This window comes from Leuciscus leuciscus (genome assembly GCF_965113295.1).
Source record: "Leuciscus leuciscus genome assembly, chromosome: 10".
Lineage (NCBI taxonomy): Eukaryota > Metazoa > Chordata > Actinopteri > Cypriniformes > Leuciscidae > Leuciscus > Leuciscus leuciscus.
The window spans coordinates 40,985,799-41,011,367 of NC_138734.1; the positions used below are offsets into that span (position 1 = coordinate 40,985,799).

General features: G+C 38.2%; 1 protein-coding gene across 2 annotated transcripts in view; it reads left to right on the plus strand.

The window, feature by feature from the left end:
* The window catches only part of b3gat1a (beta-1,3-glucuronyltransferase 1 (glucuronosyltransferase P) a), an 86,557-nt gene that overhangs the window by 14,591 nt on the left and 46,397 nt on the right, over positions 1 to 25,569 (plus strand). For both annotated transcript variants that reach the window (XM_082182596.1, XM_082182597.1), the window contains exon 2: positions 25,162 to 25,354. The gene's annotated coding sequence lies outside the window, so the exon portion shown is untranslated. The remainder of the gene's footprint in view (positions 1 to 25,161; positions 25,355 to 25,569) is intronic.

Here is a 25,569-nt window from a genome sequence, read left to right on the forward strand (position 1 = left end):
GCAAGGGCGAGCGGGACACACTGATCCGAGTCGAGACCTTGGCACGGCGCTTGCTCACTGGCAATACTGATTTGTTCCCACGGCAACGGCCATGCGTGGTTTGCCGTGCTGAACACATGCAGGATGGGAGGAATCAGACATCATGCTGTATTTGTACCAGTTCACCATCCAATGTTGAGCTGCTACACGGCACAATCTGAACATAATGATGTCCTTATTTTGATCAAATGGAAACCAGTCATGAAATCAGCTCTGTTGTGCTTCGCCTGGTAAAACAAAGAAAAAAACATCTTATATATAGCTGTCATATGGTGGTGCTTTTTTTTGGTTGTTGTTTTGTTTAGCCCACAGGATTTATTTGCTCATTACTTTGTCAAGATCTCTTTATTCTCAATGTAAAATGAGTGTAAATTGCAGTTGGAGTCTCCTGCTGTGTGAGTTCTCGTGTGAATTGAGCCAGATGCTTCGCAGAGTATCACCGCGTCTCCTGAGACCGCGAGTCTGCAGTCGAGCTTTTAATCAAAAACCTGCATGTCAGTGAGAGCCCAGGAAACAGATCTTCCTCTTCATCAACATGTCCCCCTGACTTTCATTAGATGCTTTCTAGATGTACGTTTATTGGAGCCAGCTGTTATAATGAGGCAAGAGAGAAGAGCAAGAGCCCTTGAACAATACACACTGAAAACAGGGTTTCTGCAGGTATCTTCAAATTAAATGTTATGCTTTTTAATGCCATTTTTTAATTTCTTAATCATACACGACCCATGACTAACCACGGATATTATATATATTAGTGCTGTCAATCGATTAAAATCAATAACTCGATTAATCACACATTTTTTCTGTGATTAATCGCAATTAAAAACACTTACATTTTTATAGGTTCATATTAGTTTATATATTTTATAATGTAATAATTTCATAGTTAATCTACAAATGAATGTAGAGACTAAATAAAGGCCAGTATCACTGATACTAATACAGCTATTTATGTCTGGATGAGAATATATATATATATATATATATATATATATATATATATATATATAATTGTTTTTTAAGCCACATACACCGACAGTAATTAACAATTATACCAGTTATTAACACTCAAGTCAGTCAAAAGAGACAGTCCTGTGACAAAACATTGCATATCAACAAATCATCTGCACAAAAACGCAAAGTGAGCTTTGACAGCGGATGTCAAGCTGATGAGGGAAAGTAACTACAGCAAGAGCCCTCGAACAATACAAACTGAAAATAAAATAACTGGCTAGCCCAGAAAAAAGAAAAGAAATACACTGAATATACTGTATATTTATGGAGACATTTCTAGGTTCATTGTAATGCCCTTAGTATGTCATTACTTGTGGGTGATGTGGGATCTCGAGTACTGATTCCAACTATTATTTCATTATTATCATTGAAATACTTTAAATTAAAAACATCTGTTAAATGTATAATGATCTAATACAAAAATAAATTGATGCATTACAATATTGCGTTACTCTCTAAAAAGTAACTAATTGTGTAACTTAGTTACTTTTTATGGGTTCCATTACTTCTGTGTTACTTTTTTTTTACTTTACTTGCTAGTTTTTTTGTTTTTTTTTACCAAAAAATATATTTTTGGTAAATATAAGGGCCCTTTCACACCAAAAGTGAAATGAATAAGCCTCAGGCTGAAGGAGTCGAGGGCGCAGCTCAAACAAACCTTTCAGCTGCGCTGCTGTTCTGGATTGCATTGAAAAAGGGAAAAAAAGAAACACAAATTTGATATTTATCTAAAGCCATTTTTGCAAAATGTGTATGTTTGAATTGGATCATCGAAGGTAAGCACATTGACATTGGTTAATAAAGTGAGATTAAATACATTAAGTATATTTGTGTAATTTAAAGGGGTGGTTGATTATGATTTCACTTTTCTAACTTTAGTTAGTGTGTAATGTTGCTGTTTGAGCATAAACAACGTCTGCAAAGTTACAACGCTCAAAGTTCAGAGCAAAGGGAGAGATTTTCTTTTAAAGAAATTGCTTTTTAAGGACTACAACAAACGGTAGGAACTACACGACATTCCTCCCGGGCTAGTGACATCACCAACCCTAAAGTTTACATAAACCCCGCCCCCTGAACACGATTTATAGATTATCAAGACAGAATATGCTAATCAATGACTAGAAGATAAGTACACATCAGTTACATAAATTCATCAACTAACCATTCATGTCACTTCTTCTTGAGTCTCTCCATCATTGTCTGACTCCGGTTTGAACATAAAAGTTTTTGAAATTTTCAGTGCATGTCTGTGTGAGGTAAAATGACACAAGCTGTTGTAGCTCCGCCCCCTGTGCCGGGAGCAGCAGCTCATTTGCATTTAAAGGAACAGACACAAAACGGTGCGTTTTTGCTCACCCTCAAAAACATGCTATATAAATTATCTGTGGGGTATTTTGAGCTAAAACTTCACATACACACTCGGGGGACATCAGAGACTTATTTTATATCTTGTGAAAAGGGCGTTATACCACCCCTTTAACATTTTGTAGTTTGCATTTCACAGTTTTTATTCATATTGAGGAATACTGAATCTGTTTTTGTGCAAGTGAGATGAGTAAACGCATGCACACATTTAGTCTACAATATATAGACAATTATTGACAATAATCACCATGTTCACACACAACGCCTCTGCGATCATTCCTGATTTCTCTCTACATCAGGACAGGAGAGCTGTTAGTCAACACATGAGAAAACAAAGTACTTGCGTTACTTATTTGAAAAAGTAACTCCGATATTTTGTTGTAAATTTAAAAGTAATGCGTTACTAGTTACTTGATAAAGTAATCTGATTACATAACTCGCATTACTTGTAATGTGTTTCCCCCAACACTGTTTATGATTCTGCATTATTTCATTGTCATTAATCAAATATAGAGTTTGATTATTACATTTGTATATTTTTTAAAGATTGCATTAATTTAGAAAACAGAAATTTAATTAGAAATTTAATTGAAGGCCAACTATATTTTCCTCTAACAAAAAGGAAAATACAGTCAGGCAGGGAGAAGAGGTAATTAACCAATAAAATCCCCCGTTGTTCTGTATGAACGCATGACTAATTGTTACTCCTGTCTTACTTCTCTCTCTCTCTCTCTCTCTCTCTCTCTCTCTCTGTCTCTCTCTCTCATGGTGTCAAACATGATCAATAACACCTTCAATCTTGCTTGCTCAATCACTTCTCAAGTAAAATCACACCAAGATGCAGAAAAACATAATTAGATTTAAATTAAGCCGCTTTTCCACTGTACGGCCAAACTGTTCTCTTAACCGTTCCATTCCATGCCAATCCGGCCCAGCCGGTATATGGATATGATTTCATTTTCCACTGTGAGGCTGATAACAGAGCTCTTAAGAAATGTAAAACCAATGTGTCAGTCATTGCCTTGATAATGTTTGAGTTTACAGATGGTATGAGATGTAAATACTGAACAACCATATTTTAGTTTTATTATCAATTTGTGTTTACATCACTCAAATACAGCTACAGAGAAACTGGTAGCCAGACAACAGAAAAGTGTCACGCATTATACCGGCACGATTCAGATTAGACGACCATGCTGAGAATTCCAGGCCAAGAACGGTTTGCAATCAAGCCGTGCCGAACCAAGCTCAAGTGGAAATATAACTGGAACCATTCCTTAACGTTCGGCTCAGCGGTGGAAAAGGGGCTTTAGATTTCAAATAAATCAGTCGTACCACTGCAGAAATGAAATCTGGGGAATTCACATTCCCTACTTTGGTGCCTGAAAGGTATTTATTTCAGTTATTTATTACAGTTACCCCAACACTGATGTTTATTGGCCGTTTATTTTCTATCTGCAGCTATGCTTGAGGTATCACATTTGTGGAAAGGATACTAAAACGTGGTTTTTGGAATAAAAAAAAAATCCAATATAAATCCAATAGGCTTTCATCTAGTCATCCAAACGTACAGACACCTGACTTCAGAAAACACATCCCCATTAGTGTGATATTCCTTGTGTGGATAAGCCTGTGAAAGTCCATTTACCACCTTCTGTCTGTACTTGGCCACACCATCCTCACCGTTCTGGCACGCAGGCTTTATCCTCATTTACCATGTAAGCAGATTCAGGCATTACAACAGACTAGCTGTGGATGTACAGTCTGTGAGACCTGCTAAATATAACCGCTGGAGAGAGTTGTGCAGGGTTTTTCTGTCTACGTTTGGGTGTCCTAGAGCAGGAGGAGCTCAGAAAGAGGTTAGCAGTGTGTGTTATCCAGATCGCAGGAGGCTGAGCTGAGAGTTAAGAGCCGTAAAAGCTGCTGAAATGAATAAGTAGAGATGATCCGGGCGAGAGTGACAGGAAAATTACAAATCTGATAATACTTCCTGTTTGGGTGTGATTAGCACAGCAATGAGCAATTTGTTTGCCATTAGAATCTATCAGACAAAAGAACTGTATGTGTTATATTCAAAGGATATATTAGAAGAGACTGACAGCAATTATCACAAATATGTTCTGTCATGTGCAGCGTTTACATGGACCTTAATAATCCGATTGTAATCGGACAACTAGCACAGTCAGGATAAATAAATAAAAAGTCATGTAATAACGTCAATCGGATGGGAATGAATTGGCCAAATCCGATTCAAATTTAATTCGGATTGTAAGGTGTGGTTTAAACATTTTGTGATCCGATTGAGAGGACCGGATTGAAAAACAAAACTGGAATATACTGCTCATATGCAATAGAAATGGCGTAATGACATATGATGCAAAAAACAAACTCTTGTTGTTGAATGAAGTGTCATAAATGACTGTCGTGTTATTCTAAAACTCCTTCCACTCAGAGCAGGATAACGTCCTTGTTTCAGACTCTCATCCACAGATGAGCGCGGGGAGGGGCGTTTTCTCTGCTTGATTAATATAAGCAGCTCGTCATTTCCTAATTAGGATCCGAAATCAAAGAATAGAAGCAATTTAGGATAATAGTATGCGCAAACAGCAGGTAACTGTGTATTCATGCAGCGTGCACGTCAAAAACATCCATTCTGATTTGAGCGTGTGACATAAACGCCCCACATCAACCCGATTACCTTATTTAGCGTTCATAAACACTATGTTTCGGATTCATAAATCGGAATTAATTAAAGAGATTAAGATTAATTAAGAAAAACATGTTTGTTCGCTTAACTTTGTGACAAATTGTCAATAAAAAAGCTGATTTTGAAAAGGTCAACAGACAAGACAAGTTTTTAGGCATTGCAGACATTTTATTCGAGAAAACTTTGAATCATATTTAGAATGATATTAAGTGTCATCTTTTAAGAACCCAGTGATTTTCAACAACAAAAATGTAATTTAATGAGATTCTTCATGTGGAGGAGGGATCATTGGGTAATGGCTTGTTAGTGCAGTGCACAGATGAGAGCGTAACCCCATTCTGCAAAGGACATGCATGTGTTATCTTCAGTAATGCTTTAGGTTATCTAATATTATATTCTTATTCTTTCTCTTCAAGCAAATCTTCAAGAGAAAAAAAGTAATTTGAGATTTATCCCATGATTGAATCTCTTAAAGATCTGCTTTTCACTGAAAAGACTATAAATCTATCCTCACTATTATTTCATCTGCATTGAAGGATATTCTATGGATTATTAAGGATTAGTATAAAACAATATTTGCAGATGGTAAGGAACAAGAAATGTTCAGCCATAACTCTTGGTCCTTTCACACAGTATATCTCCAATAAACATAGAGTTCATAAACAGAAATTTATTTTCCAGTACAGATTAATAATTAATTACAAAAAAATATTCATGAACCTAATTAAAATAATATGATATAATAATATTAAACTAACATAACCTGAATACATTTAATTATTTTTTAGATACACATGCTACTATAATAAAGTCTAAGGACTAGACAATAAGGACTGATGATGTTTCCAAGTAACAAATGCATTTTTCCAGCAGTGGCCATTAGAGTCAGTTGGTTTGGCAACACTATCAATGGCTTGACCACATGCATGTGTGTGTGTGTGTGTGTGTGTGTGTGTGTGTGTGTGTGTGTGTGTGTGTGTGTGTGTGTGTGTGTGTGTGTGTGTGTGTGTGTGTGTGTGTGTGTGTGTGTGTGTGTGCTTGTTTTTCTATCCCAGTGGACTTCAACCTGAATGCACACTGACTCATGGGGACTCGTGTCACTGTGGGGACATAAATTGAGGTCCCAATGAGGAAACAAGCTTATAAATCAATAATTTTTTTGAAAATGTAAAAATGCAGAGTTTTGTGTGATGGGTAGGTTTAGTATAAGTGGACAGAATATACAGTTTGTACAGTATAAAAACCATTACCGCTATGGAGAGTCCCCACAAAGATAGCGAACCAAACTGTGATAAGGAGTCAGTAAAATTACCTTGTCAAATAAATGCAGCCTTGGTGAACATAAGACACCTTTATCAACTTTTGAAGGGTAATATTTATACATTTTTAGAGACCTGATTATGTAATACTATTCATTTTGTAAAAGAATTCTATTATTCCAGCCGGGTTGACACTTGAGTGGGTCTGGGGAAAGTTCATTCACAGCCCATTTCCAAAGGGGCGTCACCAACGGACGTCGCTCAGATGCCTCTGGGCGCAATTGGATAGACCTAAAACCAATCAGAGCGATGAAGGAGATGACGTATGCAGAGCGACGGAAAAACAGTGTTGTTCTTTGCTCGGTTTTTAACAAAAGGGAAACGTTCAAATCGCTTAAAACAGACGCGATAGCTGATTTGAACGAGTGATGTTCCGGTGTGGTGAACAAATGAGTCCTCTTGAAGAGATGAGTCCGAGCTTAGGACCCCATTAGTATGCCTGATCTAAATCTGTTCTCACGACAACTTGTAGCTAACGTGAACTGTTTTAGTGTTATTATGTGGTAGCTTTATGTAGAATGCTAAATCCCGCTGCTATATGCAAGGTAAGATTAAATTAAATTGTATATATGTAAATTGTATAAATTCTATATCTAATATTTAAAGTCTCAAGTTGCCTCAATAGCAGAGGAGAAAGACCGTGAAATTTAAAAATACTACTGTTATTGTGTCACGAAATGTAGTTTTAAGAGTTTCTCAGTCGAGAATGTAGTTGTTTGAAGCTAAAATATGTTGTTTATTTATAATTAAAAAAACACACTAACAACGAGAAATGTTTAATTTCACAATCTATAGCTTCGGTTAAAAACTAGTATATGAAACATATAAGTTAAAATACATTAATGACTCGTTATAACGTAGTACAAACGTCTTCTATAATAAAGTGATTTTGTATGATTTGTAACCAGGCACTGGCGAAGCAATTAACGTTACCCATTGCTATCGTCATCGTGTAAAGCCCGCCTCAACGTTTGTGATTGGTGCCTCGATTTGGAAAAATTGGAAATGGGCTTGAATGGGCTCGATTTTGCAGAGCAAATCTCAAATTTGCCGGAAGTTCATCAGGGTTTTCCCATGCTACTATTATTCCCCATTCCGGCCAATATTCTCTAACATACACTTTGTCTATACCTCTTGAAAGCTAGTTTAACCTTTAATTTAGAGTTCTTTGTTAATAAACAGAGAACCTGAGGTTAAATAAACCGGGCATGTCATAGAGTGACACAGGATGAGAATCTTCAACCACAATAAGCTACCACAGAGTAATGATCCATTTATTCCTCTATACTAGTTCATAAAACAGCCACCGTAAGCCCAGAAATGCTGTCTGGGGCTGCGTATACAGCATGACAAATAGCTTACCCTGCTTTTAGCTCAGTTCAATAAGGCCCAAATTGCCACTTACACGATTTTGCTGAGAGTATGGCAGATGCAGTTGAGACTGAGGCTGTGCAGCCTTGTGTCGAAGCAATTTGGGTCTCACATTTCGAGCAGGTAAACGCAGCGATGGAGCTAATTTTATAGACAGCTGTGAATAAAATAGAAAGAGTTTTCAGTAGATGCCTTTATTAAATCGGGGGTGCTTGTCTCTCTCGCTGTCAGTATCTGAAAATATCCTCGGCTGAACTGCATTTAACTAATAGCGCACAGATCTTTATGGAGGTCTTTATATCTTTATGGTATATTTCAGGACACTTTCCATCATCACGATGGTCAAGATGCTCAGTTTGAAGGAGAGAGCAGCTCATCTCAAGCCTTGTTGGGTTCATTTACAAGCTCACAGTATAGCAGTATTTCTTAATGCTAGTTCAATTGGCATGAAGACCTGGATTGCTGACCGTGCCTCTGTAAGCGCCTTGTCTCTTTAGGAGATTAAAAGAGCATTCACTAACAGAAATAATCTGCACTCCCCCCATACACTCGTAGGCAAATCCTGAGAATATTACTTATATTACAAAAAATGCTGTGATGGGAAGACATGTACATGAAGCTATCTAAACATTAAACCTGTGTCACAGGGTAACTCACCATTCACATTATATGTTTATTTTGTAAGAATACTATACTGTACAAAATATACATAGTATACGAAAAATACAAGTTAGTAAGCTAACATTGCTTGTAAATAAAAGTGATTTTCATATGTTGCTGTAAGCCTTTCACAAAATCCCAATATGAAAGAGAAAGATGTTGTTAACAAACCAAAAGATATCTTTAAGCAACCCGGGGCACCTTGAACAGTCAATATTCTGATTTATTTTTGCTTTTCACATGGATGCTTGATTTTTGTGAGAGAAACACCTACAGGCTGCCGCTACGGCTCCATCGGTGACCAAAACTCATTTCTCTGTTTGTCTTTGCGCTGTGTTTATTTTACAGCCAGTGATTTGCGATTGGTGTTTGGTCGGGATGTTTGCATATGTTATTGATTTTCTCCTAAGCGCTCAGGGTGCAGAAAGGAATAAATAATCGGTGCAAAATTATTGCCTCGGTGGCAAGTTCAGCTTTGTTTGCGGAGGCTCCCCGGTGTGCTTTTTTAATCACACTGTGTTAATTGTAGCCTGAATTCACCAAAGCCAGCAAGCCTGCTGTAGGATTACAGGATCTTTGAGGCATGCACAGTGTAAAGGCCTGCTTCATTCGCTCGTGAAAAAGTAAACATCAATTCACATTCAGTGAAAATCTGTCAGGCCCTCACCGCCGCCCCCACACACCCATGAATCCGTGTCAATGCAGATAAAATGTAAGATGCTACCTCTCTCTGCATCCACGGCTGAGCTACTGCATCTCCTCAGTGTTTCCTTCAATCTAACAAGACTGCAGAAACATGTCAGTTGACCTTCCATATGTGCAAGTGTATTTCTGTCTTGCGAGGTGAGATGAAACATTGCTATCCAACTTTGCTAGATGTAGTGAATTTAAAGTATCAAAATATATTGTTATAATACATAAAACACTGTATTATAAAACGTCTGTTTTATTTAATTGCAATTAATTTTTTTAAAATATTATTTAACGCAAAAGGGTGAAATAACAACAACTACTAAGAAATTCTCATATTAAAAATAATAAACTTTTTGATCATTTGAAAATTACATATTTATTTTTATAACAAGATGTATATATTGTAAATATTATAAAATGTTTGTAATTGCACATAAGATTTAAAAATAGACATTTTACCAACCATTTTACCGAGATGAATTAAATAATGAATTATAATAATACAACTTTTTTGATCATATTATCTTTTTTAATTAAATATGTATTATCATAAAATGCATTTATTATTAAAAAATATCTATATTTTATTATATAAAATATATAATTTATTTAAACAACAAATCAGACAAGATTTTAAAAAACACTTTTGGACCTTAATAAAAGTAGACAAATTGATTGTTAGCATGAAAGAAATGCTCATATTTTTAAGTTGAGTGCATGTTAGGTCTGTCTGTGCGTTACACACAGGCCAGGCAAGATGTGTGGAAGAGTCCTTGGGAGGGATGTTTAAAAAAAAGTCATTCTGTAGGCGGCCTTGTCTGAGCTGATCATCAGAGTCTGATTCAAACAGCAAAAATGAACCAAAAAATGTCATCTAAAGGTGAAGTTTGTGAAGTTTTCAATTATAAGATGCCGCCTTCTATCCCAGCATGCAGACAACTACTAGTACACTGTTTGTAGTTTCATATTTGGCTCTTTTAATGTCTCTCTACTGGAGAAAACTGCTTTTTGTCACCACATCTACCAGCAGGAACTAACTTACAAAGCTAATCCAACTGAAATAGCATTTAGCTAACAGGATTTCAAATCACAGGCTGCGCCTGAAAAAATAATTACTTTGCGGCAGATACATAAGCATATGTAAGTATATATCACATAAGTTCTATAGTATAAATGTAATCCGGACGTTAGTCTCAGCCTGTCACGCTCACGGACTGCTGGCTGAATGCTGATGCATATGCCACACTTAACTGGAAACACTTCAGGAGTTTCAAAGTCATCATCTGATTGGTTGAATTCTACAGGATTAGCAGGAGACGTGTGTGTTGCGTTCTTTAACATTCGGCCTAGGGGTGGGAAGAAAAAAATCGGCCGACGTGGACGATTCTGAATTGATTCACAAATGTCAAAAATCGATTTTCAGGGTGAAAAAAAATCTAACAACGTTATATTGACGGAACATTTTTGTATGAGAGCTGCTCTCTGTATCGTTTAGTTTTCACATCAATATGCTGTAAACCGATCTGTTATACATACGTTATATGTAGGTCTACTGTACAGCCCTCCACAGGCACAGTGTGTATCAGTGCAATGCCAGTCACAGAAAGTTACATTTTGACTGTGCTCTCTGCAGATGTTCATTCACTTTTTTTGTATTTTGTTTTTGATTGTGTGCAAACATTTCAAGTCATAACTCTTTATTATTTAGTTTTGTATGTTACCAATTATTCAGAATATGCGTACGTCCACAAGCATTATGTTTGCATGAGAGCTGCTGGCACATCATTCTATATTGTTTTGTATGAAAGCTGTTTGTGATTTTGTTCGATGAAAATGACAATGAAAATATTTTTTTTTGTCTGAAGGATTATATTGCTCATTGCACATAACAGGAGGATGTTGGATAGAAGTCTATTATTTTATGTTAGAGATTCAGAATATGTTGAAGTTTGTATTCATTTACTACAAGTTTGCTGCTAGTCTAGCCACACATTTCTTTTCCTGTTGGTTCTTTGCAATGTTGGGACATATGCTGGCAAATGTAACCTTACAGTTGACTTGCCAAATCACTTACATTTGTTTTATTAATAAAATATATTGGAAGTAAATTCTTTATGGGTCATTATAAATACTTTGCTTTAAAAGTACCAAGTAGTCACACACACAAAAAATATCTTTTGCCCTGTGACACAGGTTTAATGCATCGGTTTTAGCATCGCATCGCAGTCCTCTGAATCATAATCGAATCGAATCGTGAGGTGCCCAGATTGAGAGATTCCCACCCCTAGTTCTGCCTGGAAACAAAGCCGCCGTGATGCCAAACTCCCTCATGGAAGAAGAAAGCTGTCATGTTTACAACTGTGACAATGAGTGCTTATCAGGATCAACTAAACGCTGGATTCATCATGTGACCACAGTTGCATGCTTCACTGCCATTCACAAATTCTCGCGATAAAATGCGATAACTCATTAAATAATGCGATATTCGATATGCGTTACGATAATGCTTAAAGTGTGTAAAATAAACTTTAATTATCTTTAAAATATCTTTAAAATTATATAACCTACATGCGTGTTTCACATTCTTTTTGTGACAAGAAAACTTCCTACAACTTCTGAAAGTGAACATCAGTGTTTTACTGTGGCATAAGAAGTGTTATTTTAACATCAGTGTAAACCCCGGGGTTTAGGGGTTCAGGTTATTCTACATTAGGGTTATTAAACAACAGAAACTGAATAATCAAATGTAAAAATTAAACACTGCTTAGTTTTCACTGTATGAATTAATACTGATTCTTATTAAAGCTGCAAAAGTTATTCAGCCAAGAGTGAGTGATTTTCTCTTCGTCTTTTGTTCATGACTCCAGTTATTGCAAGCCGTTGCGATATGCATATTGCGATATATACATTTGCAATATTTTTATAATTTCGATATATTGTGCAGCCCTACTCCAAACCTGAATTTGTTTCATTATTTATACTTTTGCAATTCTGTAAGATGAATTACACCATATTTCTTGCCATCCTAACCGTAGCACTTTCACGCAGTCAAACAGCATGGACCTGATGTGAAATCTGAATAAAGAAAGACAGTTGGTGGATGCGAGTACATCTGTAAAATAAACATGTGGGAGAGTAAACATGAATTCATGATCACACAAAGAAAGAGAAAGATCGCCTTTAGCAGTGTAATATAACCTAGTTAATGTGACTGAAACACTTGGTAACATCTCTCAGGAGAGACAACTGCTTTCATTTCAGACTTCAGAACATGAAGTGCCCTGACGGATGGGTGTCTTGTAAAGATCAGAGCCACATTTTCTAAGGTTGGGAGAATATAATGCACAAAGCAGCGACGCGCACAATGTAGTGGTGCTGGTTTCAAACATAGACAATTATGGAAGTGCCCAATGGCACAAAAGTGAAACCTTCTCGGCTGTCAGAAAGCGCCTCTCTGCAGACTGCAGAAGTGGAGCATCACAGAGGCGACAAGAAAAGAACAAAGTGACAGGGACGGTCTTATTTCCTAGGGTTCTTCAGGGAGCAGATGCAGGCAATCTCATTTAGCGTTAAACATGAGACGAGATGTGCCTTCTCCTCCTCTCTCACTCCGGCTTTATCTCTCTCGCACACGCAAACTTGTTGGTGTCTGATCATGTGGGCTTTTGCTTGAGTTGTAGAGAGCTGCCACTCATCCAATGGCAATGGAGTGATAAAACCCTTGGCGGTAATTTCAGCAAAAAAGCTTGGCAGCGCAGAAGAGAGGAGAACTGTGGCTGAATGCGATTGGCCCCCAGATGCCTCTTTTGGAAGATGGCAGGATAGGCAGCTTGAAAAATGCATTGACGTTTTGAGAGAGTGAGAAGGAATGAGTGGAATTGGAGAGAAACTGAATTTCCACAGGTGCGATTTTGGAGTCGGATCAATTTCTGAGGCTTCGGGTGCATATTTCAAGCCAAAATTTGTGTTGTGAATTAGCCAAACGAATGATTTATTCCTTGATTTTTGTGGATATGCAGTCTTGAAATCAGTATGCAGAGCCCCAAATCCAGCTCACAAGACAAATGCAAAAATATACAAACATTACCGCTTCAGTTCGGACACACAAGAGACCCAGCGAAAAGCTTCTCATTTCCAGCATATTATTAAGGCCATAATCAACTGGGTATCACGGTCCTCCCCTTGTCCCTATGTGGTTGTAATTACACTGACATGCAGACAGTGGCAGGCAAAGTGATTTTCGCTCCCTGCAGAATGAACACCACCTCTTTAACCATCCAGTCAGGTCGCTCGGGGAGCCACACGCAATTTCCATCCTCATTCAATTCAATTGCTGGAGCATGCAAATGGAATTTCTCATTGTTTGCCTGACTGCTCCAATAGTAGTTCTTATTTGCAGGACGTCACCTTATAACCACAATGAGTAATCTGTAAATACATGGGGTCATGTCATATTTGACCTATTATACATTGAATATGTGTTTAATTCATGACTGACAGATAGTGACACTGTATATGGAATCGTTTTGCTCCTCATAGAGCATTAATCATCATCTCTCTACTGATTTGATGGTATACTGAAGGCATTCACCAACTATTTTTGTGAAAAAATTTGAAATACGCTCGAAACAAAAAAACAAATATTAAGGTTACTTCAATAGAGATGACCCGCCAACCCAACCGTAACGCAGTCACTCTTACTAGCCACTTTGGCTGGTTGAATTTGATATAATATACATTTTTAAATTGTAGTCTTTTAATAAGGCATCTGAAATAATAAACTAAGTGCAATGTAGTGTTGTCAAAAATAGAGATTTTTCTATACATATTGATACTGAAATATCTGAAACGCTTCATTTCCCACAGAATAAATACACGATACCAGCCTCGCTTTCTTGTTCTCTCATCTCTCCAACAGAGAATGACACACAAACCCGCCTCCTCTCACTCACTCGTTTCATTTGCTCCGGATGAATATTGTTGGTGTTAGGGGGCTTTAATTTTGGCGTGGGATTGCGCATTATTTGACACATTCCCGAAGATTTTGTGCTCAATTTAATACACTATGGATCAACACCAAATATTTTTTGTAAAAAAACAAAACAAAAACAGACTCTAATTCTAATCAAATTAATTTGCTAAAGTTAAGCTAAATATAAAGTGCAAAAGTGTAAAAAATTATAAATGATATTGCCCCTTCCACATTAAAATTAATTCAGTAAAATGCATGACTGGATCATTTTATGCAAGAATCATAAAGATACTTGTGATGAATATTTGTATACAAACAGTTCATACACACACATACAACATGCGTATAAATATGCATGCACAAAAATCAGTGCAGGTGCATTTAAATAAATATGTATATGTATTAAAACAACACTTAAATACATTAACCTGGTACTATATAAATGGATATACTTGACAATATTCAGCTACATAACATTAAAGGGTGTCAAGTTAGTACACAAGAGACAACTTTCATTCCATCTGTGGAATATCTAGAGCATGTTCAGTGGGAGAGAGGTGAGTGTAGGTGTTCATGAGTGGGTGGAATAACCGCCCTTATCTATTTTCTGCTATCTGAGTTTGTTTGTACGTGCAAATCCCGACTATTTTTAAAAGTTTAAAGTATGAAGTACTTCATAACTGAGGGATGCAGCAAACCCAATTCTGTTTCATGCATTAGCATATCCACCTTATTCCTGGCGAGCTTACTGCGTTTTGAATTATGGGTGGCACTTCCAGTTTGGGGAACTTCCATTCAAAAAGACTGAAACGAATAATTTAAAATCATAAGATTGCCCTACAAATAAAGCTTATCCATAAGGCTGACTCAATCAGCTATCAGTTTTCTTTCATGTTTTCTTTAAGAATGACATGAGAATAACGTAACATGTTATAACAAGAATATCTAAGAGCTCTTTTCAGTCACTGCATTCTTTTCCGTTGTAATAGTATGAAAAAGGTCAACATATATCGCACATTCGTGGTCCGTTCTCCCAATTTAACTTATGATATATGCCATTAATAATTCACTGAAATGCACAAAGAATCTCTCTATTTTTCTCCCCAAATCCTCACGTCTCTTTCCAGGTTTGTTTTCACAGTTAAATACAATTTATTATCTGTCAAAATGACTGAAATCACTTTGAAATAGTATCACGCAATGCTGAAGTAAATAAATGTTTTTAATTATTATTATTATTATTATTATTAAGGCAACGTATGTTACATAATACAGATTACCACAGTGATATTTAACCGTCCGCTTTTGGGGTTATTCATGGTCTGTTGAAAGAGCCTTGTTGATGCTTTCACACTTTTAAATGTCCTTTTAATGTTCAATGGTTGAAGGATGAGTAGAATAATGTAATGTCATTGTACACAGTTTAAAAAAATATATTATTGCATCCATAGAGCTAGTCTTTCACTGATTGTTTACAGCTTACACCCATAATTCGCGCAAAGAGTCATGGGGCGTAGGAATGATGTGGATATATTTCGTGCCCTAACTGTGTTCAGGTATTTTTACATAGTTTTCTACTAGGCTCTTCTCAGTTGTCCCTCATTAAAACTTTAACCCAAGCAGGGCACCAGCACTGTTTTGGGAACTTCTGAGATTGGTCACGAAATATCCAGCATTGGATTGGTTTTGCATCATGGGATGCTGGTTGCTGGTTTGCTCTAACAGCATAAACCAGCCTGGACCAATATATGGAATTCATGCTGGTTTATGCTGTATTTTTCAGTATTCAGGCAGTGCAGAGCCCGGGGCGGAGAGAGATGGGGTAAACAGAGATGCTGTAAGCAACTTCAGCCAGGGCAGAAAATGAACCCATGCTCCCCTTTTCCTGGGATTAATTGAATTCTTGCTGCTATTAAAGTGGCTAGGAGAGCTGAGCGACAGCTAGGAATGCAGAAGAGGTCTGGACTCTTCATGTCTGTTGCGCTGACTGGGACGATATCTCTCTTTGATGTGCGTTTCTTTGTGAGGAAGGGCTGCAGTTGACTGGGAAGGATGTTACTTTAAATAGTGCCTTAAAAAAAAATGCTTGACACTATTATCCTTCCAAAAATAGAAAACGGCAAGACAGAATGTATAGGAAAGAAAAATCACACCTGAAATTGTTTCTTTTAGACAGTGTTGGAGATCAAACTGAGATGTTTCTCCTGAAAAGAGACACCAGTAATCTCATATGCTCCTTTTCAGGGTGTTTTTTATCGTTAACTGAAACCATACAAAATCGAAATACTTGAAATAAACATAAAATAAAATAAATAAATAAATAAATAAAAGGCAACATATCTCATTGTCATTTAGTTTAAGTTGAAGTACTAAATATCTAAAGTAAAATAAAATAAACAAAAACTCATAACTAAAACTTAATAAAAAACTATACAGACATAAAAAAAACTGATTAAAAAGTACAAACACTACAAAATTACAAAAAAATTAAAAATGTAAATGAAAACAGCTAATATAAAAAATGAATATCTAATTCACAATATTAACAAAAACTATAATAGTAGATCAATAATACAAAAATTTTATTTTCCGATAAGATAAATACACAAACCATGCATATTCATCTGTCAAATGACTCGCTATATGTCAACATTTCTCTTTTAAATTGAATTATTTTAAGGCATTTTGAAGAAATAAAAGGAGATAAAAGTTCTCCCAAACAGTTAACCCCAAAAATGAATTTACTCCCCCTCTTGTGTGTTTTTCTTTTTTAATAAATGGTGGTTGGTATATGATGCATTAATAAAGCTTAATCTTTAGCAAAAAAAGGTCACCTTCAGTTGTGAGTCTTTGCAGTAATTTCTAGATATAAGCTTAGATCAGATTGTCCTTCTAAATGTCCTTGAGAAGGTTTGGGTGATAACCTGCTTTTCTCATCCACCTTCCTCACCCGGCTATCCCGCATGGATCGGCTCATGTGTTTAGGCAGGACGAACGCACCTGTTCAATGAGCCATTCCTGTGGAAACCCAGATGAGTGAGTGCAGTGTAGATGCAGGTGTGCCAGAACCTGAGCAAGGATACTAGCTTATATCCAGATAGAGCTGTTATCAGCACGCTTCCAGCCGGCAGGCTTTAGCGGACCTCTCTTTTTCCCCCAGGATTTTTCAAAGGGGGTTTCCTTCAAAGGAAGTGAAGGGAAAGTTTCAGCTCTGGGCAGAAGGATTTAACCCTAAACATGCCCCCTAGCTGTGGGTTAGGTCAAGTGCAGGGGAGAGAACACACGACGCTGCTGTGACAGAGAGATTTTAGCATTTGTATTACCAGTCGGGCCTCTTGAATCTGGTGGTGAAGTTATCGAAGGATTCTTGCTCAGGCATACAACAATAAGTATTCAATCACACGTCTACCACATTTCAATTTCATACTGTTCATAAGGTGAAGGCTCCTCAGCCTCTGAGCAATCAAATATAATCTCAAAACAATATATACTTCAGTGAGCAACATGGGTCCCTTAAGAGTACGTTTGGGTAGTTGTCCACTTCATTCCACTGTTTTATAGCTTTGTGAAGAACAGAAAATACTAACACTGCTATCGGCTTAGATTCAACTGAACCTGTGGAAGGAGGAGGTCTGAAATAAAGCATTAGACGACGCATTGATTGAACTGGAAACTAATTTAAAACAGTTCTATGCTATTCAACAACCGAGGCCTTGCTAGCTGTGCTACTTTCATTCCTAATAATTGAACACAAGCTTAACTAACAAAGACATCCGAAAATCATATTAAATGATGAGTATCAGTTATTATTCACAGATATTACAACTTGTTCAGAAATACGCATGAAAGAAATGCAGCAAATAAGGCATGATAAAGCTCTCTTTGAAATTATTTTTAACTTTTTTTCTTCTCATTCCTGAATAGTTTTTATATATGCAGGCAGACATGACATTATTTTTTGTCCTCATTATTGCTTGTACACAACTGACAGCGTACCTCGCAGATACTTCACAGCCTCACCAGCTGTGATCATCACCACCAGCTTTTGCTGTTATAAGTCCTAATATAATATATGTAAGGTTGCATTTACTTCATCAAAAATACAGTAAATAAAGCAATATTGTGAAATACTATTACAATTATAATCTTTTTTAATATTATTTTAAAATGTAATTTATTCCTCTGGTCAAAGCTGAATTTTCAGCATCATTACTCCAGTCTTCAGTGTCACATGATCCTTCAGAAATCATTCTAATATGCTGATTTGCAGCTTAAAAATACATATTATTTTTCTTATTATCATCCACAAATATATATTGTTGTGGAATCCTTGATTTGTAAAAAGTCAGGATTATTTGATTATTAGGAAGTTGATGAAAAGAACAGCATTTATTTGAAATATAAATCTTTTGTATCATTATAAATATCTTTACTGTCACTTTTGATCAATTTAATGCATTTGTTAAAAAATAAATAAAAAAGTTAATATTGTTAACATTTGTTTACATTTAGTTAAATTATATTTAAACCTTTAAAATAATAAAAAATTATGCTGAAACATATTTCTATAGTACACTGAGTGATTAGTTACAAAGCCTGAAGTATCAGTGTGAGGTTTTATGGCACGAGTTTCACATTTATTTATTAATTTATTTTTCCTATAGTCACTTCTAAAACTTTATAGAGAGAAGTTCGGAACTTGCCAAGAAGTGAATTATTGATGTGGGCTACTGACTACAGAATAAGTCAGGGTTTGCCTGAATTAATCATAACATGAGACTAAGACGGGGGATGAATTCTTTCTTTACAAAACCCACCAATTTTCCAGTAAATGACAGATGTCTTCTCGCAAAACCGGACCCAGCCATTATCGACAGCATCAGTTTACCGTGCGCATCAAACATTCAGCAGACGGTCTTTTGTCTGTACTGCGTTCTTGCATTTTCCGCCTACATTGTTAAACATGCGCAACATGCAATTTTGACATCAGCATTCGCAACGTCTCTGTCGACAGAAATGTTTGAGGGAACCATCGGCAGTTAACTGACCCAATGTTATGGAACATGAATGACAGACCAAATACTGCAACATTTCAAATATTAATGTTAATCATACACTGACATTTAGCCTCATAAAATCCCCCAAAGTATCTTTCTTTCCCTCTCCCCAGACTTTATCGATTTCCTCCATACTAGCCATAGCTATAGTTTCCATGGAGACAAACTGACTGTATAAGACCTGTACATTTCCCACATGCAGATGTGTGCAGTGGTCCAAGAGCCACAGAGCGTCATTGAGATATTATTGAGGTTGACATTTCTTGCTGCCAAACCCCATGTCAAGCCCCTTTCCCACTGGATTTATGGCACGGTTGATGTGGTAAGTGGCGTTGACTGCAGGGTGGAGTATGAATACACTGCAATAGAAAGCAATGGACTGTTGATTCATCCCCCGTGTCTGTGGGCTTGCACACTTGATCAATACTAATCCCCTCATCCGTCACAGGTCACATCCAGCTGTACATCTCTCACTGTCAGCACATGAGTGCACATGAAGTGATTCTCAGGACACTTGTTCAACAGTCCTCCGGGATGAGCTGCTAAATAAACTTCTCAATTTTCTGTACATTCACATTACATTAAGAGTGATTTTATTTATCAAACTCTACATATTTCTGTATATTTATAGTTTGTTAATTGGCCATGTTTTTTTTTAGCTTGTCACAGTGCATTCTGGGATTGCCTGCCCTATATGAAGCCTATGGCCCTGCCCCAAATGGCACACTTCATATGTACTTGCAGTCTTTTAGATAGTTCACCAAAAAAAATGAAAATTCTGTAATCATTTACTCACCCTCATGCTGTTGCAAACGTAAGACTTTCGTTCATCTTCAGAACACAAATGAAGATCTTATAGATGAAATCTGAGATCTTTCTGTCCCTCCATTGACAGCTACACAACTAGAACTTTGACACTTCAAAAAGTTTATAAGAAGGTCGTAAAACTAATCCATATGAATTAAAATTTTCTGAAGAGACTTTCTGAAGAGGCTTTAAAAATAATAATTTTTGAGTTTCTTAACCCAGTGAATTGCAAACAATTAGAAAGCCATGTAAATTAATTGTTTAATAAGAGTGAGAAGCCTGAAGAACATTTGGCTTTTTAAAATTTTTAAATCCTAATTAAGACATTTTAAGACACAGGGCCCTATCTTACACACGGCGCAATGCAGCGCCAGGCGCGACGCAATTGTTTTTTGCAGTTATCATTTTCACGTCCTGCACCACGTTGTTTAAATAGCAAATGCATTTGCGCCCATGGGCTGCTGGTTTGAAAATGAGGTGTGTTCTGGCGCATTGTTGGCACGTTGCTATTTTGAGGCAACAGAAATCGACTGCGCCATTGACTAACTGAAACCTGGTCTAAAGTCAATGGCGCAATATATTTTTTTTGTTATTTAATGAGGGCGTTAGTAATGTGCGCCTATAGGTGGGTCCACAACGCGCGTGCACTCTGCTTATTATGACCGCCGCTAGCGTAGCTAGCGAAAGCGGTCATATAGGGATTGTCAAAGTTTTTTTTTTTTTTTTTTTTTGTCACCTTACTGAATTTTTCGTCAACGATACCAGGGACACCGAAGCACCGGGGAACATGAAATTTGGTGGGCATGTAGCCCCACTAGACTTCTAAGGAAAAATTTCGTTTGGTCCCCGGGGGCCACTCCCCCCCCCGCGCTGGGCCCCCCCAAACCCCCAAAAATGCAGTTTTTCCTAAATAACTACCTGAACCGTGGCACCGAGGATGAAGAAAATTTTATGGTATGTTGGTCTACTAGACTTTTACGGAAAAATTTCGTTTGGTCCCCGGGGGCCACTTCCCCCCCCGCGCTGGGGCCCCCGTAAATTTTTCGTCAACGATACCAGGGACACCGAAACACCGGGGAACATGAAATTTGGTGGGCATGTAGCCCCACTAGACTTCTAAGGAAAAATTTCGTTTGGTCCCCGGGGGCCACTCCCCCCCCGCGCTGGGCCCCCCCAAACCCAAAAAAATTCAGTTTTTCCTAAATAACTACCTGAACCGTGGCACCGAGGATGAAGAAATTTTTGTGGTATGTTGGTCTACTAGACTTTTACGGAAAAATTTCATTTGGTCCCCGGGGGCCACTTCCCCCCCCCGCGCTGGGGCCCCCGTAAATTTTTCGTCAACCATACCAGGGACACCGAAACACCGGGGAACATGAAATTTGGTGGGCATGTAGCCCCACTAGACTTCTAAGGAAAAATTTCGTTTGGTCCCCGGGGGCCTCTCCCCCCTGCGCTGGGCCCCCCCAAACCCAAAAAAATGCAGTTTTTCCTAAATAACTACCTGAACCGTGGCACCGAGGATGAAGACATTTTTATGGTATGTTGGTCTACTAGACTTTTACGGAAAAATTTCGTTTGGTCCCCGGGGGCCACTTCCCCCCCCGCGCTGGGGCCCCCGTAAATTTTTCGTCAACGATACCAGGGACACCGAAGCACCGGGGAACATGAAATTTGGTGGGCATGTAGCCCCACTAGACTTCTACGGAAAAATTTCGTTTGGTCCCCGGGGGCCACTCCCCCCCCGCGCTGGGCCCCCCCAAACCCCCAAAAATGCAGTTTTTCCTAAATAACTACCTGAACCGTGGCACCGAGGATGAAGAAATTTTTATGGTATGTTGGTCTACTAGACTTTTACGGAAAAATTTCGTTTGGTCCCCGGGGGCCACTTCCCCCCCCGCGCTGGGGCCCCCGTAAATTTTTCGTCAACGATACCAGGGACACCGAAGCACCGGGGAACATGAAATTTGGTGGGCATGTAGCCCCACTACACTTCTACGGAAAAATTTCGTTTGGTCACCGGGGGCCACTTCCCCCCCCGCGCTGGGGCCCCCGTAAATTTTTCGTCAACGATACCAGGGACACCGAAGCACCGGGGAACATGAAATTTGGTGGGCATGTAGCCCCACTACACTTCTACGGAAAAATTTCGTTTGGTCCCCGGGGGCCACTCCCCCCCCGCGCTGGGCCCCCCCAAACCCAAAAAAATTCAGTTTTTCCTAAATAACTACCTGAACCGTGGCACCGAGGATGAAGAAATTTTTATGGTATGTTGGTCTACTAGACTTTTACGGAAAAATTTCGTTTGGTCCCCGGGGGCCACTTCGGGCTGGGGCCCCCGTAAATTTTTCGTCAACGATACCAGGGACACCGAAACACCGGGGAACATGAAATTTGGTGGGCATGCAGCCCCACTAGACTTCTACGGAAAAATTTCGTTTCCCCAAACCCAAAAAAATTCAGTTTTTCCTAAATAACTACCTGAACCGTGGCACCGAGGATGAAGACATTTTTATGTTATGTTGCTCTTAAGGGCCCACATCAACCTAGCCCATAATCACTCATTTGTGATTTGCGCCCCTCCCATAAAAAATGAAAATGCAATATTATTCTGCTTTAATCGCCCCTATCTTCAGTGGAGATGTTCAGAACTGCACCATATTTCATGTGTATGATTAACTTGACAACCTCTGGGGGTATCCTCTGCTAAGTTTTGTAGAATTTCATCCATGGGGGGGTATAAAATAAATTCATTTATGTGCACATTTAGTGACTGTACACTCATCGGCCTGTAGATGGTGCTGTTGAGCGAAGGGTTGCTGGTTTAGGATGATACTGTCACACACACACATGCAGGAATACAAACAAACGCAAACATGCACACACACTGACATTCACACGCACAGACACACACACACACACACACACAGACACACACATACACAAACACACACACATACACACACACACACACACACACACACACACACACACACACACACACACAGACATGCACATACTATTACTTTTTTTAGGTATATACATAAACACGCAATACAGCCAAATTACTCCACGTCATTTATTTTTGTGGAAAGCCAGTGCAGGCCTGAGCGGCGGTCATATTTTGTACCGCGATGCGGTACATCTAGTTAAAGGGATAGTTCACTTTGAAATAAAATGTTGGTATGTTTTAGCTTACCTCAAGGGCATCCAAGATGTAGGTGTCTTTGTCTCCGCAGTAGTTTCAATTTTGATATTTTTAGGTCAAATCGTTCTTGTCTGTCAGTCATATAATGCAGGTCTATGGTCACCACCTCAAAGAGCATGCACAGAGTCCAAATTAAACAATTCCCCATCGTAAGTACACATTGATGGCCCAAGACACGAAACGGTTTGTGTGAGAAAACGAACAGTATTTATATCGTTTTTTTACCTCTTGTACACAACCACGTCCAAGTGATCTGAGGGCGCGCGCGCTTCCTGGTGTGTGACGTGTGCGTGCGTTCTGGCTTAGTCTGCGCAAACAATGAGTGACGTACACGCACGAGAGATCACTTCCGGCGCTTTCCGTTTTTAAAAACGATATAAATAATGTTCGTTTTCTCACACAAACCACTCGTTTCGTGTCTTAGGCCATCAATGTGTACTTACGATGGGGAATTGTTTAATTTGGCCTAAAGAAGGTGTTATATGAAGTGTAATCATTTTTAAACAGACTTCATGTCAGGAGCATGCATACAGCCAGAAAAGTCTGCCGAGGAATCTCACTAAGTTCTAGAACAGAACCAATTTGCACTTTTGCTACTTGCTATGGTCTATTTAGCGACATTTTAGAGTTTACTAGCATATAGATGGCCTCCAAGCTTAAAGACATGGACTAAAAGTAAAAAAACACAACATCAAATTTTTATAGGGTTTTTGAAAACATAAAAAGAACTTGAAGTATTAGCTTTATCTACTAAACCCAATTTGTTTTAAGTTCCATTATTAGAATGGGTCGAGGTGATAACTTGTATGCCTCTGTTGTGGTCCTGTCAATAACCTGTTAAAAGAAATTAATTCCACTCAATCTCTTTTGATCAGTGGGTAGACGTGTGATTTTGCCAATTACACTGAATCGATAGACAGCTCAAGGCCAGATGTATAACTTTCTTAACTGACACAGGATTCATTCTCGCCTTCATCAATAATGGATATAAATGGACAGCATCAAATAAGATCTCAGACTTTAGCAGAGATTCGGCCTCCAACAAAGAGTACAGGCAACAGGAGGCGGAAAAAATCTAAATCAAAACTTGGTTCCCTTGAAGCTGGTTTTAGAGGAAACTCTATTTATAATGCAGGCGTGTGTCAAAGCGATTTAAGTGTGGGTAAAAAACTCTTTCTGAAGGTTGAAGAAAACTTCTGGCTACAACAACTTTTTTTTTATGTGTGGCAGAAGTAAAAAAGAAAAGAAAAGAAAAACAGGTTTGCAATGGACTTTGCAAATGTAAGATGTTCATATTAAGAAATAAAAGCTAAATCTTTACTAAAATCATTCAATTATAAATATATATATATATATATATATATATAAAATGTTAGGCCTACATATATATGTACGTTCCTGTATGAAATTTAGCGTCCGTGAGTACATCCCGATATTGATAACACTGCCTGAACATCACCTGCAATCAGATTCAGATCTGAATTACAAATCGGTTCGGGTGCAGTGTGAACACGCGCGTTGAGGGTTTTCTGTTAGAACGGTGTCGTGTTAGCGGCCCCTTAGTTAATAACTAATGATCTTCACAACGGAAGTCAATCAATCAATCAAAACTAACTTTAGCTGGACAATAACTTTATCCTAGAGCTGCTGTAAAGCCAAAACAATCTCTGTTACTGTAATTTCCTATTATCACTGTAAAGCTGCTTTGAAACAATTAATATTGTTAAAAGCGCTATGTAAATTAAGGTGACTTGACTTGACTTGAACACACAACCTACAGTCCACATTTATATTTATCCATATTTCCCACCATAAATAATCTCCAGTAATGAATGACGCCTACTCCAACCCTGCCCTCCCCTCTTCCCCTGACTCTCAATGCCCGTCTTTGTCCGAGGATGAGAATGAGCCATTCTCTCTCTCACAGATGACCCCTCTTGTCTCCACAGGCGCTGCTGAGGACGTGACTGCCCACGTGGTCTGGATGCCAGCCGCTGCCTCTCAGAACCCCTGACAATCCCAGAAACACATCCTCATCCTCCGTTTCCACGCTCTCGACCCCCCCGGTCTGCGAGGATTATTGAGTCTCGGGATTACTGAAGTGTCCACTTTGGCCGCGGGAGAAAGGGCACACTATTACTTGTGAGTATCCTCAGCTGCTCCAAGCCTCAGCTCTGCCTGCGCAATTACAGTCATTATGGGCTTTTGTGCTTACTTGGTGGAAAAGAAAATGTAGGGAACACTTTATTAGAGCAAATGAAATGCTTCATCATATATTATTGGCCATTACTTTAATTATCGGCATAACAGAATGAAATGAACGAAAACAGATCTTTCTTGCCTTGGAGTTCTTATAT